Here is a 14,544-nt window from a genome sequence, read left to right on the forward strand (position 1 = left end):
ATTGTATATGAAGAATTGGACCACGCTAGTCCTATGACATCATTATTATTTAGTGAACTAATGAATTATATGAGTGGGCCACTTTAAGGGTGGCCGGCGGGATTCGAACTAGTATTTAACCCGCACCTCTCATTCACTCCCCAATGTACTTACAATGGAACATATTATGGGTATATTTAATCTATTTGACCTGTAATTTGGACAGACAGAGTACATAGCCGGACAGTCAGTTCAGATAAATTATAGGATGAGAGGGGTGAAGAAATGACGGAACGTATAGCACTGATGATGAGTCAGTTGGACAGTTTATCACAATCTAGATAAATGGGGGGGGGGGGGACAAACCTCCGGCCGAAGTGAAGCAAAGCACTTTTTCGTATGAGTGCGTGCGATTTGGATTTTTAACGTAGCCTTAACAATTTCTGAGTCGTATCGATGTATGCAGTGTGGCTGTTTATAGTGATGTCTAGGGTTCTGCAGTGGTCCGAACCCGCGACCTCCCCCATCCGAGGCAAACGCTTTAACCACTAGGGCATCAGAGTTGTCTCAAGAACACAAGAATGCACCTGTGCCATACGTAATCTGGGACAACTGCAACGCGTGTATGCTATTCCGCCTCCGAACATACCTTTCCAAAAATTGGCCAAGAACACATTTAAATCTAAATTAAATAGTACGCAGTGTATACATTTGTATTAAATCACACATGGTCTAAAGTTCGAAAAGAGGCTTCAGTCCAAATTCAGTCGGTCAGACCTGTGTATCAAACATAGAGATGTTTTCAACCACATCCGCGTATCCAGAAAATTGCGATTCACCCGTTGTGGCTTTCTCGTTCCAACAGACAACAAGAAAGAAGAATGAATCAGAAAGTGGCTGAAAAACAAAATATGGTCTTGTTGCATTTGGAGCAAGACTCCCAGTATGGGTGAGACAGTATGACATGCTTCCAGGACGAAGGTGCTGTGAGAAAAATTCTGTGATTAATTCAGGATGGCCAATGCCTCGTGAACTCTAGTACTGATATAGGAAAAAAGTGAGATACAGGCGTGGAAGAAAGAAAAGAGGCAGGAACAGCAAATACACCAGCGCATTCAATATGAGCAGTGGAAGCTATTTCAGTAGCAGCAGCAGCAGCAGCAACCACCTTCAACACAAGAAGAACACACATCATCCCAAGGTAGAAGACTGGAAAAGTGAAATTATCCTCTTCGTGGAGCAGTGGAATCCCACTCGGTAGGAAAAGAGATGTGCTATTTGCAGACCACAGCCTGGGATGTACCACCACCAAGGAACGTAAACCATTTTAAAAATAAACGCCCTTCTCGGAAGAACTGTAATTTTCATGGCCATCTCAGTAGAAAAAGGATACTAGAAACTAATTGCCAACTTATCTATGTTTATTTGTGCATTTGTCTATATTTAAGATATGAATATGAATACAAAAACGCGTATCTGACGTAAACTAACACATATTACGTCACTTCTTGTGTGTGTGTGTGTGTGATGTTCCGTTTGCATAAAACTACATGTGTATGAAAATCATAATAAACTCTACCAACGCCTTTGGTATTCCTGATGCTATAAGTCATTGTGTGAGTAGGTATGCAAAAAATTAAAACAAGTAAATAACCCCTCCCTTTGTGTGTGTGTGTGTGTGTGTGTGTGTGTGTGTGATTTTATTTTGTATAGCAAGTGTAAGTGTATTAGCCAGCCATTTTCCTTGGTATATGTTATGGCCTATTGGAACTATCCCCTCCCTTCCTTGTGTATGTGTAATGATACATTAGGTACAGGGCTGGATGAAGGGGGGGGGGCGGCAGAGCACGTGTGCCCAGCCCCACCCCACCCCAGCTGCCGTGGATAAAATTGCGTGTTTAAATAAGCTATATATATAGGTTTAACTGTCTAATACTTAGCCTTATATACATTCCATTTAACCCATTCAAACATAAAACCCTAACCATAACCCTAAACAAGCAAAGAAGGCCTACGCAGTAGCCATCAAAAATAGAGGTTTCAGAAGCAATAACCGCGACAAACACGTGTACATAACTGGTCAAGATTTTACAAGAACTAATAGAAAGGACATCACAAGACAACAGAGTCGGACGTTCCGTGGATTCAAATGTAGGATAGAATGGGAAAAAAAGGACGAAAACTTATTCAGAAAGATATTGAAACCGTGTTAAAGCTCTTACATAGAAAATTAAATGATTGTGACTATATACGTCAAGATAAAGAGCTAAAATTTTTGACCCAAATCAAAATATCGTAATAAAATTAAATTAGCTGAAGAATTTTTTAATTTTCTAGACGCCAGAAATTAAAGAATTTTTTTGTGATAAAGCATACAACAATCCAAATGTTGCATCAGATTCTTTTCATACTAAAAATATTGGTTATTTTAAACACAATTAAATCATCATCTACACCTGGTGGACGTGACTCCCATTTAGACTTTTACAACGAAGCTATCACACAAAAGTTATTATAAGGTAATCATCCAAATCGGTGTTATAGTAATATTTCTAAGGATGAAATTGAGTCTTCACATAATGTAATTAATGATCTGATATGGGCAACTGATAAATCAAACACTGTTATTATGTGATTAGATGAGCTGATAAATCAAACACTGTTATTACGTGATTAGGACAGCTGATAAATCAAACACTGTTGTTATTTAGCAGCGGGGGGGGGAGGGGGGCAAACCGGCTCTAAATGGTTCACCTGTATTTCCCAAAAATACGACTTCCTGGGGGATCGCAAAAATCGTTAAAAAAAATGCGATACCCAACGTAAGACAACTCCGTCAACGATAAATTGGCTTACCTGTTATCGCTGATAGTTTTTTTTTTTTCGATGCAACTTAAGGAAAAATGCGCGATCATCAGTGACGCGTTGAGAGCGTCGTCCTCCCCGCTGCTATTATCCAAAACTTTTTTCAAGACCAATTCGATACCGTGTTCTAGGATCGTGTATGTTTATTGTTATAAACCCATGCAGGGTTATTTTAGCACGACTAAAGAAATTTTTTAATTTATTCATGTCCATATCGCCGCTACACCAGGTCTGATGAATATTTCGTAACGTGTGAGTATCAACTCCGTTAAAGACAGTAAGAATATTACAGTTATCCCTGATCACTTTAGGAATTTGTGTATACCGCTGGGTTACATAAATCACATCTGTGTTTTTGTGTCTACCTCTGGAAAATATCCTAGCTGGATTTGATTGTTTATCCAACATTACATCATCGTAAACAACTAAATTGTTAATAAATCCATCAATATCATCAATACTTGGCGATTCATTAATGTCAGTTTTAAATTCAACAACATCATCTCCGCTCTCATTTAACGATTTTGCACTTTCATTAAAATCTTTTAAAACTTCGTAGCATTGTTGATCGTCTACAGATGGAGCTACCAAATACAACTTGTCCCATTTCATCCACTTCATTATTAAATTAAGTAAAAACTGCGTCTTACCACTTCCAGATGGTCCTATAATAATCATACGAACAGAATTTGGTAGTGCTGCGTGATGCTTAAATGGTTCTCGTTTCCTTGTAGCAGAAAAGTCAGTGATCTCCATTAGAATAATATAAAATAAATATGGATTTATATTGCATGAAATGCAAGGCGCGCAAGCCAACAAGTGATCTAACAACCATTACAACAAAAAATAACAGATCTGCGGTTACGGGCAAGTGTGAGCGATGCAGTACAAAGAAATTTAAATTTATTTCCACTGGCAAGTCAGTGCAGTCAGGTGAAAAGTCAAAACCAAAGCCAAAGTCAAAGCCAAAGCCAAAGTCAAAGCCAAAATCAAGTAAAAAATAAAGCAACACGGAGGTGACATCGCAGCAAAATTAACAAAACTACCTGGAGCTCCGTGGGCTAAATACCCAGGAGAAAAACATCTTCCAGGATATAATTAATGCGGTCCTGGAACCAGACTTGATGACCAATATCAACCAAAACCAGTGAGTATCCGATAAACGCTATTGATAAGGCGTGTCATGCTCATGATGTAGCTTATAAAAGTAAAAATCTACAAGATAGGCAGATGTGAAATTAATTCACGCGCTAAATTCCATTACTGATAAATCTCTCAAGGAAAAATTAGCTAGTTGGTTAATAAAATCCGCAATGAAGGTAAATTAGCGCTAGGTGCTGGTAATTAATTATAATGGAGTTGATTTATTATTCCCCAAGAGGATACTGGAGGGGTAGGACAGCAATTAGTAAACTCGCTGAAGCAGCAAAAGTTACGCGCGTTACTGCTAAAAAGTGGTTATCCAAACAGGCAATATGGCAAAATTACCAACCACCGCCTATACATATTCATTTTGCACATTTTGATGTTAGTGTTCCTAATGAAGTTCATCAAGCTGATATATTATTTCTGCCACATGATACTATTAAAATCCGAATACGTCAAATAACATACAAGTACGCGTTAACTGTAGTTGATGTTGCAAGTAGATACAAAGATGCAGAACTGTTAACGACTAAAACAGCATCTGAGGTTGCTTCTGCGTTTGAACGAATTTATCAACGAGGACCTCTACGATGGCCACATCTATTGCAGGTTGATCCTGGCAAAGAATTTCAGGGTGTAGTATCATCGCTGATGAAGCAACATAACGTCACCATCAGACGAGGACATACTGAAATTCATCGTGATCCGGCAATTGTTGAGCGATTTAATCAAACACCTGCTGAGCGGTTATTTGGATATAAATACGCGAAGGAATTCATTCAAGACAAGAGATCACGCGAATGGGTTGCAAGATTACCAGGTGTGATAGCTGCATTAAATAATGAAATTACTCGAACAATCAACATGAAACCTATTAACGCAATTACCAACAAACATATACCACAACGACGTGATTTTTCAATACAACCAATACTGGGCGATGTCACTGTGAGATATTTATATGAACCAGGTGAACTTGAAAAGGGTAAAAAAAAGAGCGACTGATTCCTATTTGGAGCATCACGACACATAAGATATCTAACATAACTAGATCTACTGGTAGACCAGCAATCTACAAACTGGATTAGACTGCTCCTCAACGTGGATTCACACGTGAACAACTACACGTAATTCCCAAGGACACACAATTACCGCCCAGATCACTTAACTAGCACCCCGACGTCGATCACACTCGAGACAGGTCAGCATCACATTTTCGCGTGTATGACCAAGACGATTATCTTTTCTATCTACGGCAAATTGTCTTGAATGTTATCCGAATACTGCCACAACATTATACAATTACAGCTTGCACAATGATTATTCTGCTGTTGTTTCAGTGTCATGATAAATTCAACCTCAAGGTCAAATTCTCGATTATTTTTTTATCACTTTGTTTATAACCAGCTAATTTTTTTCTTATTATATCATTGTTGTTTTCATTATTAATTTCATCAGCCATTGACTCATCCAAAACAATCCTTCGCAGTTGAGATATTCTTCTGACTCTGGACACAGCCAAGTAAACTTAGTTTGACCACTCGATTCGATCATCAACGATCCAAACAACTGTATCAGAGATAGTCAGTCCTTGAGATAAATGAATCGTCATTGCGTATCCTAGCGTCCACGGGGATTTATCGGCGCGCAGTGCATCTTCAACAACACTGACATCAACTGCGACAATATCATTCAACACAAGATTCTGCTTCCTCCCTGACTGTCCTGGTATATCAACGTCGATATTCTGTAACCGCGAATCAACTGGTATATAACACAATGGCACTGGCAGTGTTGGAAATTTTTTCTTGTGTAATTGAAATGACTGCTGTTGAAGTTTGTCTCTGACTATCTTTCTACTTGCCACTATCAAATCGTTTGGTCTCCACGTTTTCCAAACGTCGTTCAAGGAAGTTTCTGAAATCACCTATTTCACATTGAATTTTATTCGGTTGTAGTCTGATTAATGTTTTAAATTCCTTTAGTTCTGCATCAAGAGATCTGTGATCAGCAGTCACTACTTCGTAATAATCAACAAAATTCTTCAACCAATCGCGTGGAGATGGTCCAACAAACGGATGTGGCTGACCGTGATCGCCGCACATAACCACTGCAGTATTTTTTGTTAATAACCAATCGAGAAATGTTTTTAATGTTTCTAACGGTACCGTACATATTTCATCCCAAATTATAACTTTTGGAATATATTTCTCTCCCATTCGATCTGGAGTCCACACACCACCGCTGTATTTGAAAAAGATGTGATAAGTACAAGAATTGACTACTCGTTGTTTCATCTCCCTGGCAAGTCTGTGTGATGGTGTTAGCACAATCATATCTGAATTCTGTCGAAATAATTCGATCACTCGAATTGTCTTACCAGAACCTCCCGCCCCGTTCAAATAAACGGTTTCGTGTCTGGATACTGGATCATACACAGACGGCGCATTCGACATTTCTGATAATTCTGATTTGCAATAATTGTCTTTAATCGCAATATCAGCGGATTCACAATAACAATGTAACATTTCTCTTTTTATTCTCCACGAACCCCATGATTCATCATTGCTTGTGAAACGAGCCAGTAATTCTAAATATCTTTTATCGATATAAAATGAATCCGTTGCAACTCTACTGCAATGTCAGGAAATCTATTTATCATCGATAGCAAATTTAAAGAAACATAAGCCAGCATCGAAGATCTTAGATGTGTGTACTGAGGTGATTCTCCATTGATGTAACTAACAATTGTGCCCAACCGTGTTCCGTCAGACAAGTAAGCATCTTCCCGATTACAAAGTATATTTCTCGCAGTGGCATCATTAATTATAAAATCTAATTCAACATCATCCATAATCAGTCGTGAGTGATGCCGTTTATGATAATATGCTCCACCTTGAGTAAATTTACCGATTATTCTTCTACCGAGATCTTTTGTTGTTTATTCGTTGTTGTTGAGTTTAATCTTAAGAATATTAGAAGCATCATTAAAAATGACATCCGCGGACAGGTCTGGATATTCCTGCGCATACTCTTCGATGACTTCATCGAGACTGATACGCTCCGGTGTTGGTAACCAAACGGAAGTCTGCGGTCGATATAATATAATTGCTTCACTGACAACCAACGATATCAATATTTTACTGTCAAGCATATATCGTAATAACACTAATGGCGCCCAACGTTTCTCCGAGAAGTGTCTGCCAAACCAAACATAACAAATAGCATGAAGATTCATCGTGAATTCAAACGACACTACACGAGCAAATCCTGTCAGGTCAAAATCAGGTAATGGACCATTAATTGATACTCTTACCGTCTCATGACAAGGCTGACCAAATCTTTTAAAATATCCAGCACACTCACCCATCCCAAGAAAACTTCCGGGATAACACGCGGTCATGTCTACGGAAATCATCTCGCTGATATTATACTCGGTGTTCCACAAACCGCCATGTCCGTGTTCGATACACCTATCCTGGACATCTTCACGGAATTCAGCGTGTGTTGGTCTCCATGAATTTCTCTCTCTCGCAGCGTGGGCAGCAACTGACGGAACTGTAAAACAATTAGTTAATAACTGCTCAGTATTTTCTGAGTATCTCTGCGAGTTTTCTCATTTCTTCGTGGATAGATTCTTTACGATATAATTCGCCGTTAGGTCTTACAAATTGATCATACTCGCCATCTTCGGAACTTTTAAACAACCACACTGACACAGGGTCGTTTCTGCTTATTCGGCTGATAGCATCGAACATTCCACTCCAAAAACTCTCTGACAAGTAATATCTCATAATATGATTTCGTGTAAATATTGTTACCGCGGAGGTCCAAGCGTGAGCGTTATGGTCAATAATTTCAATTGGTGCTCCCATTGACTTATTTACTGATTCATATAAAACCTCCCCCGTTAACGTTTTTACTACCATTGGAAATTTTAATTTACTTGATAACTCAGCGACATCGTTTATTGACGCTCCTGTATCCTTAACCGATTCAGCCCACTTCTCTATTTTTTCACGTCTCAGATCAGTTAAACCGTTTTCACGCTTCGCATTTTTAAAATGTTCCATTACTCGCTCGGCTACACAATTCAGCTTTGAAAATCTCATCGGGGTAAGATCATTAATGTTGGGTCTATCATTTAGCTGATAGATTCCATAAATGACCGCGGTCACAGGATAAGATCTAGCGTAATATGGTCTGTCAATCCCAGTTAACATTCCTGGTTTGGAATCTTTACTTAACAGAGCGGTTTTTCCATTAGCAAGGACAGGGTCACGTTTGTCACGGATAATCCACCTGTCATCATCCGAACGCACAATAAACTTTATTCTGAAATGATATTTCTGATTGAGGTAATCGATAATTGTTTTCGCTCGTGCAGCACTCATTGTAGCGTCCTTGACAGAGTCAACACCTTCGGTGTCGCGTATAATTTTAAATGTAGACCACACCTGAGATGCTCCATCATTACGAAATTCTTCTTTGGCATCTCTGATAATATCAAACAGACCAGTCAGGGCTTGCCTCCGCGAATCAGGGGTTAGTCTGTCAAGATCGAATCTAGAAGCTTTCCGGGGTTTGATTGCAGATAATCTCTCAAACTCCTCCATATCATATTTAAGACAAACATTTAAATAAGAAATATTGTATATATAATGCCTCAAACCAATCAGTGCAAGTGGTTTAAAGTGGGGTCTGTAACGCCTTGTAACAAATCCTGCAGAAAAGAATTCTGCGGAGAACATTCACAAAGCATTCGGAAAGGGAGTTTGGGACCAATACCTTGTCTGCGATGTGGTGTTGGGGTCAGGGGTAAAACACAGTTATGTGCAAGTCGCGGCGGTAAGTGATACAGGGAACTTAAAAGATATTATGATAAAAAATAACAATGATGCGCTAAAATGTGAACGCGATTATATAACTAAGTTCTCAGACAAATTATAAATTAGGCAAATCATAAATTAGACAAATACATTATTATATAAAATGAACCAGGAATTTGTCAGACACCCCATCATTAAGAATTACGAAGCAAATCGTAATGGTGAAATTAGAAATTGCAGGTTGAAAAAACTAGTTGGTGCTGCTAATAATTGTGGTTATTTAATGTTCAGAGCTAGGAATAAAACCTATTATAATCATCGATTTGTATTCGAGGTTTTTTACGGGGGGATCGAAGATGGTCGTGTGATCGATCACATTGATGGACAAAAACTTAATAATAATTTATCTAATCTACAAGCCATCACGCAGAGTGAAAATTCTGCACGAGGAGGTACAAGTAAATTTGTAAAAATTCCTCGACCTGTCAGATCTTTCAATAAAAGCACCGGTGAAGAGAAAATATTTCAGTCGATGTACGCGGCTGGCAAGTATTTCAGTATTAATTTGATGTCAGTCCAACTTTTTGCAGAAGATGTAATGAAATCAACGTTTTCATACAAGTTTAATAGCTGGATTTTATTTCGTTATGTAGGTACAGATAACGGAGATAACTCTACAGCGACTGTGTAAAAGTCAATGATGCAATTATCTCCCCCTTGACTCGTCAAGGTGACTTCGTCAAGGTAATTACGCAACACACTACCTTGCAGGTAATATTATGCAGCGTGCAGAACTGTATACAGTTTTTTTACAGCCAATTATAACCGTCTTATTGTATACACACTGCGCCGCAGTCTATTTCAATAACACTCCCGCGTTTGATAAAATCAACAATTGTCAGTATAGGTAAGTGTTATTTTCACAGTAATGTTTAGAATCTAGTTCAGAAATTCAGCTGCAGGCTGTCTGTCAATAGTTACCTATATGATAATTTTTAAATCCTATATCATTAGATAAGACCATGGAGCAATTGTAGATCGGCTGACTATTGTCCCCGACCTCTGTCAATGCCAGTGGATCGAGTCTCGTAACGGACATTATGTCGACGATACCGATTAATATGGTTTTAATTGGAGGGCGGCAGCCGATGCCCTTCATGTACATATCTCTCCCACGTCAAATCGTGGGGTGACGTTTTTCACCCCTGGAATTTGATCGGAGGGGTATGTACATGAATACAATACACAGACGGCCTTCTGAATACTCTAATATTTCGCTTCACTTTCGCTTAGAGAATTCGCTGGAGATATGTTTGTGATGATCAAGTCTGATTTTGAAGCATTGTATGAGGCTAAATTGGAAGGTCGGTATATTTTGCCTGCTCAGTATAAATTTATAAAAAAAAATTGAGACAGACTTATATAAATCACTAGCTGCAATAGAAGAACAGCGACTGGATGAATTTGTCCCTCTCTGCCGTGCAATCGAAAAAATTAGATCAGCATTATCTGAAGAATACGAAGCCAGGAAGGTAATTCATACTCGTGCAAGACAGTTGAAAAAATTATGTCAGATCGAGAGTTAAACCCCTTGATTACTGGGAAATGAAATTGAAAGTAGAGTTACAGTCTGGTTGCAATGACAGTAAAAAAAATATTACCTGCATCAATCTGATATAGATAATATTTTTTCAATCTGATATAGATAATGTTTTCTTACCTGCATCAATCTGATGAGTTATTTTCACTTGAATCAATCTGACCTACATCTGATGAGTTAAATAATATTTCTTTAAGCCAACCAAATTTAATGCAGGAATGCGCATAATTTAAAATCTGGTCTCTGTCACATGTGATCATACAAATACGTTTTTGCCGCAGTTCATCTAACTGTCCCTGCGTTAATAAAAAGTCTTCATTACCGAATACATCAATAACCAAATCAACTGTGCTAACCGGGGACTGCATAAACACCTCCTTGATGTAGTTTTCAAGTGCTTGTTTGTCGTGTATAAAAACTTTCACGTGCTGGTACATTATATAATACTCGTTTGATTAATTAGAAATCAAGGTCTGTCAGTAAAAAATAAATTTCCTATAATTCTGGGCGACAGTAAAAAAAAATATCCACGCTGACTGTCAGGAGAATTATGTTTTTTCTGAATGAGATTTTTAGGATAAAAGTCTTAAGACAAAATCCTTAGCATGAGATCTTTAAGATAGAAGATCTTTAGGATAAAAGTCTTAAGACTTTACAAGTAAATTAATATGTAGTGTTTCATGCCTTAAATCCAGAAGGTGATCAGATTGGTCTGTTACTTTGAAATTTATTCTTGATAACAGTGGATTATAACACTGCAAATAAACCTGATTGATCAGTTCTTGCACAATCAGATATCCAGGTGGTTCTTTCGGGGTGAATGAATAAAGAACAAATCCTTGATGGGCTTGATTTGATACTGTCGTGTCCGTGCTGTAGCTGCCGTCAATGACATCACACACAAGATTGACCGCGACCACAGGGGTTATATTTACGATGCCCGGGGATACATGTCTTCCTGTCCCTTCTGGGTCATTGTTGTGCCGGAGAATAGTTGATGGTGGTAGTGTTTTTCTCCATTCTGCGAGTATGTCAGGAAAGAACTCACTGACGATTTCGTCAGGTGATTGTTTTAGTTCGTCTGCTTTATACCCGGGAAATTTGAAATTCGGCAATTCAGCTTCGGTTATTTTGTATGCATCTAAAAATCGTTGTTTAAAGATACTCTTCTCAGTAATTATTGCTCCAAGTAACCGCCGATGAGTATATTCCATGTCGGATACAACCTGATTTAATAATTATATGCGTTTAATGATTTCGCTGCGTGAACTTGTTATATCAAAAAGATGTTCTTGGAAACTTTGCCGTAGTTGTTGCAGTTGTGTTTTGTGTTCTTGATTAATAATTTTAAAATATTCAATGTTTTGGCTTAAAGTAGACACAATACTTCCTTCTCCATCTGAACGTTTTTCAAGAGCAAACTCCCATTCCATATTATCCTTTTCGCGAAATCTAAATCTATCATCCAATTTTGCTAGCTTTAGTTCATCTATATATTCTTTATACAATGGTGCCAAATCGTGGTATGAAGTCTTATCCGTGACGTACTCAGACTTTTTAGGTTCTGGTGGTATTGGTGGTGCTTCAGGTGGTATTTCAGGCCATCCTAACACTGTTCTGATCGAACTCTGATATATATCCACGGCGTAGTCTGGAGTGCTTATCTCAATTGCAGAAGACAGGGTTGGTTCATGAACGGTTATTTTTATCTTGGATTCTTTTCCTGTGATATTTTTTATTCGACGTTGTAATTCCTCATCGATTTCTTCGATTTGATAAGACCCGGTTGGTATCCCAATGACGTTCCAGTCGGGAGTGCCATCTGGTCGGTTTTAATTTGCAAACACAAACGAATTATTCGCTGGTAATCCACCAAATGATTTTGATCTTATATTGGGCCAACTGTGGTATACTCGTAATTGTGCTAGTGCGATTTCTTTCACGGGGATTGCAGTTGGAAAATTAATACTAAATTCAGGGTTAGTCGAACTTACCGTTATCATCGAAGTTCTTTGGGGGCTTGCATTTTCGACTATCTGTTGAAGTAATTCTGTCATTATTTATCTTTGTTGTTTTCAAACGGCGGGTGCAGTCTTCATATAACTTAACCATTAGCGCGAATTCGGAATGTGATATTGTTGTATCGTCGATGCTTGATGATATCAACGACGATAATTTTGAGTATGCGGACGTGGCTGTGTTTAGTTGTATGACATAATCGTGCAATTTTGTGCTCGTGCATGAAGATATTTTTTTCGCGATTATATTAAAAACAGCTGCAATTGCCGCTGATGAAGAAACGCATATCGTTACTGCGATTGTTACTGGTGTTAGCGCTGAAAATACTACTCCGGTGGATGCAACTAACGTGGATACTGAGGATACTAACGCATCCAGCATGACTGCTCGTCGTTTATATTTTTTTACTTTTAGGTTACACTGGTCAACAGTGAAATCATTACTGACTTGAAAAGGCCCTAATCTGTAGTATTTTGGTGTGCCGAACACGAAAATAACCGTGAAAAATTTGTATTGGCTCTCGTTTTGAAGATATTCATATACCTCATTTTCTATGTTTCACTGTGTAAATTTCTCCAGTAGGACTGCAGCAACATCCGGAATAATGATGTAACATTGCATAATACCATCATGATCACATCATCCACAGTTGATTGCATCATTTTCTGATGCAATGCAATACTAATGCCATGCGGCTGCTGAAGTAAGTTGACGTCAGCAGTGTACTATACATGTGTAGGCCTATTATACTAATGCCAGGCGGCTGCTGAAGCTGACGTAAGCAGTGTACTATATAAAGCCCAATCAGATAGGTTCAGCATTTAAAATATTTTAGACGTTGTGCGAGACAGTTCAAGCTACTGTTACATAAAACTTATTATTTTATCCATTTACGTACAATAAAGAACAGTAATGCCTCGAAAGTGTGTTAATACCGCGGACAATTTTTGCTATATTTGTGGGGAAGTGACATTTGCCAACCAGAAGAAAAGTATCAATTCTCAAGTGAAGAAGGCATATCATCTTTACTTCGGATGCAAGGTTGGTGACCAAGACAAGCCTTGGGCTCCGCATATATGCTGTGCTACATGTACAACACAGCTTTCACAGTGGTTGAATTGCAAAAGGTCATCAATGCCGTTTGCAGTCCCAATGGTGTGGAGAGAGCCAAGCAACCACCTAAATGACTGTTACTTCTGCTTGGTTCCTCCTCTTTCCGGCGGAATAACGAAGCGAAAGAAGTCGAGAATAGTCTACCCAAACATTCCGTCTGCATTGAGACCAGTTCCACATGGTGAGGGACTTCCTATTCCAGAACCTCCAGCAGAATATTCTCTTGATTCATCTGACGAAGACAAAGGTGAGTCGACCTGTTCTTCTCCTGGTCCATCAGCATGCAGTGATCCAGATTTTCACTGTGGTGCATCATCAACCCCACACAGAATAACACAGGAAGAACTAAATGACCTGATTCGTGATTTGGACTTATCAAAGAACAAGGCAGAATTGCTAGGATCAAGACTCCAACAATGGAATCTTCTAGAAGAAGATGTCACAATTACTGCATATCGAAAGCGCCACCAGCAATTGGAGCCTTTCTTCAGAAAGGAAAGTAATCTGATATTCTGTTCCGATATTGAGGGCCTCATGAATGCTTTAAAAATCACTCATGACCCACAAGAATGGAGACTATTTGTGGACTCTTCGAAACTGAGTCTCAAGGCTGTGCTTTTGCACAATGGAAACATTCTTCCATCTATTCCAGTAGCGTATGCTGTCCACATGAAAGAGACATACGATAACTTAAGGCAGCTACTGAATTCCATTGAGTATAACAAGTACAGCTGGCACCTCTGTGGTGATTTGAAGGTAGTTGCCCTTTTAATGGGACTGCAGCAAGGATATACAAAATACATGTGTTTCTTATGCGAGTGGGATAGCCGAGCAAGGGAAATGCACTACATGAGGAAGGAATGGACTCACAGGCAGAATGTAGCCATTGGAGAGAAGAATATCCAACACCCAGCTCTGGTTGAGGCTCAGAAAATCTTGCTACCACCCCTTCACATCAAACTAGGTTTGATGAAGAACTTCGTGAAAGCCATT

The sequence above is a fragment of the Sinohyriopsis cumingii genome, chromosome 1 (genome assembly GCF_028554795.1).
Source record: "Sinohyriopsis cumingii isolate HCF-2022 chromosome 1, ASM2855479v2, whole genome shotgun sequence".
NCBI lineage: Eukaryota > Metazoa > Mollusca > Bivalvia > Unionida > Unionidae > Sinohyriopsis > Sinohyriopsis cumingii.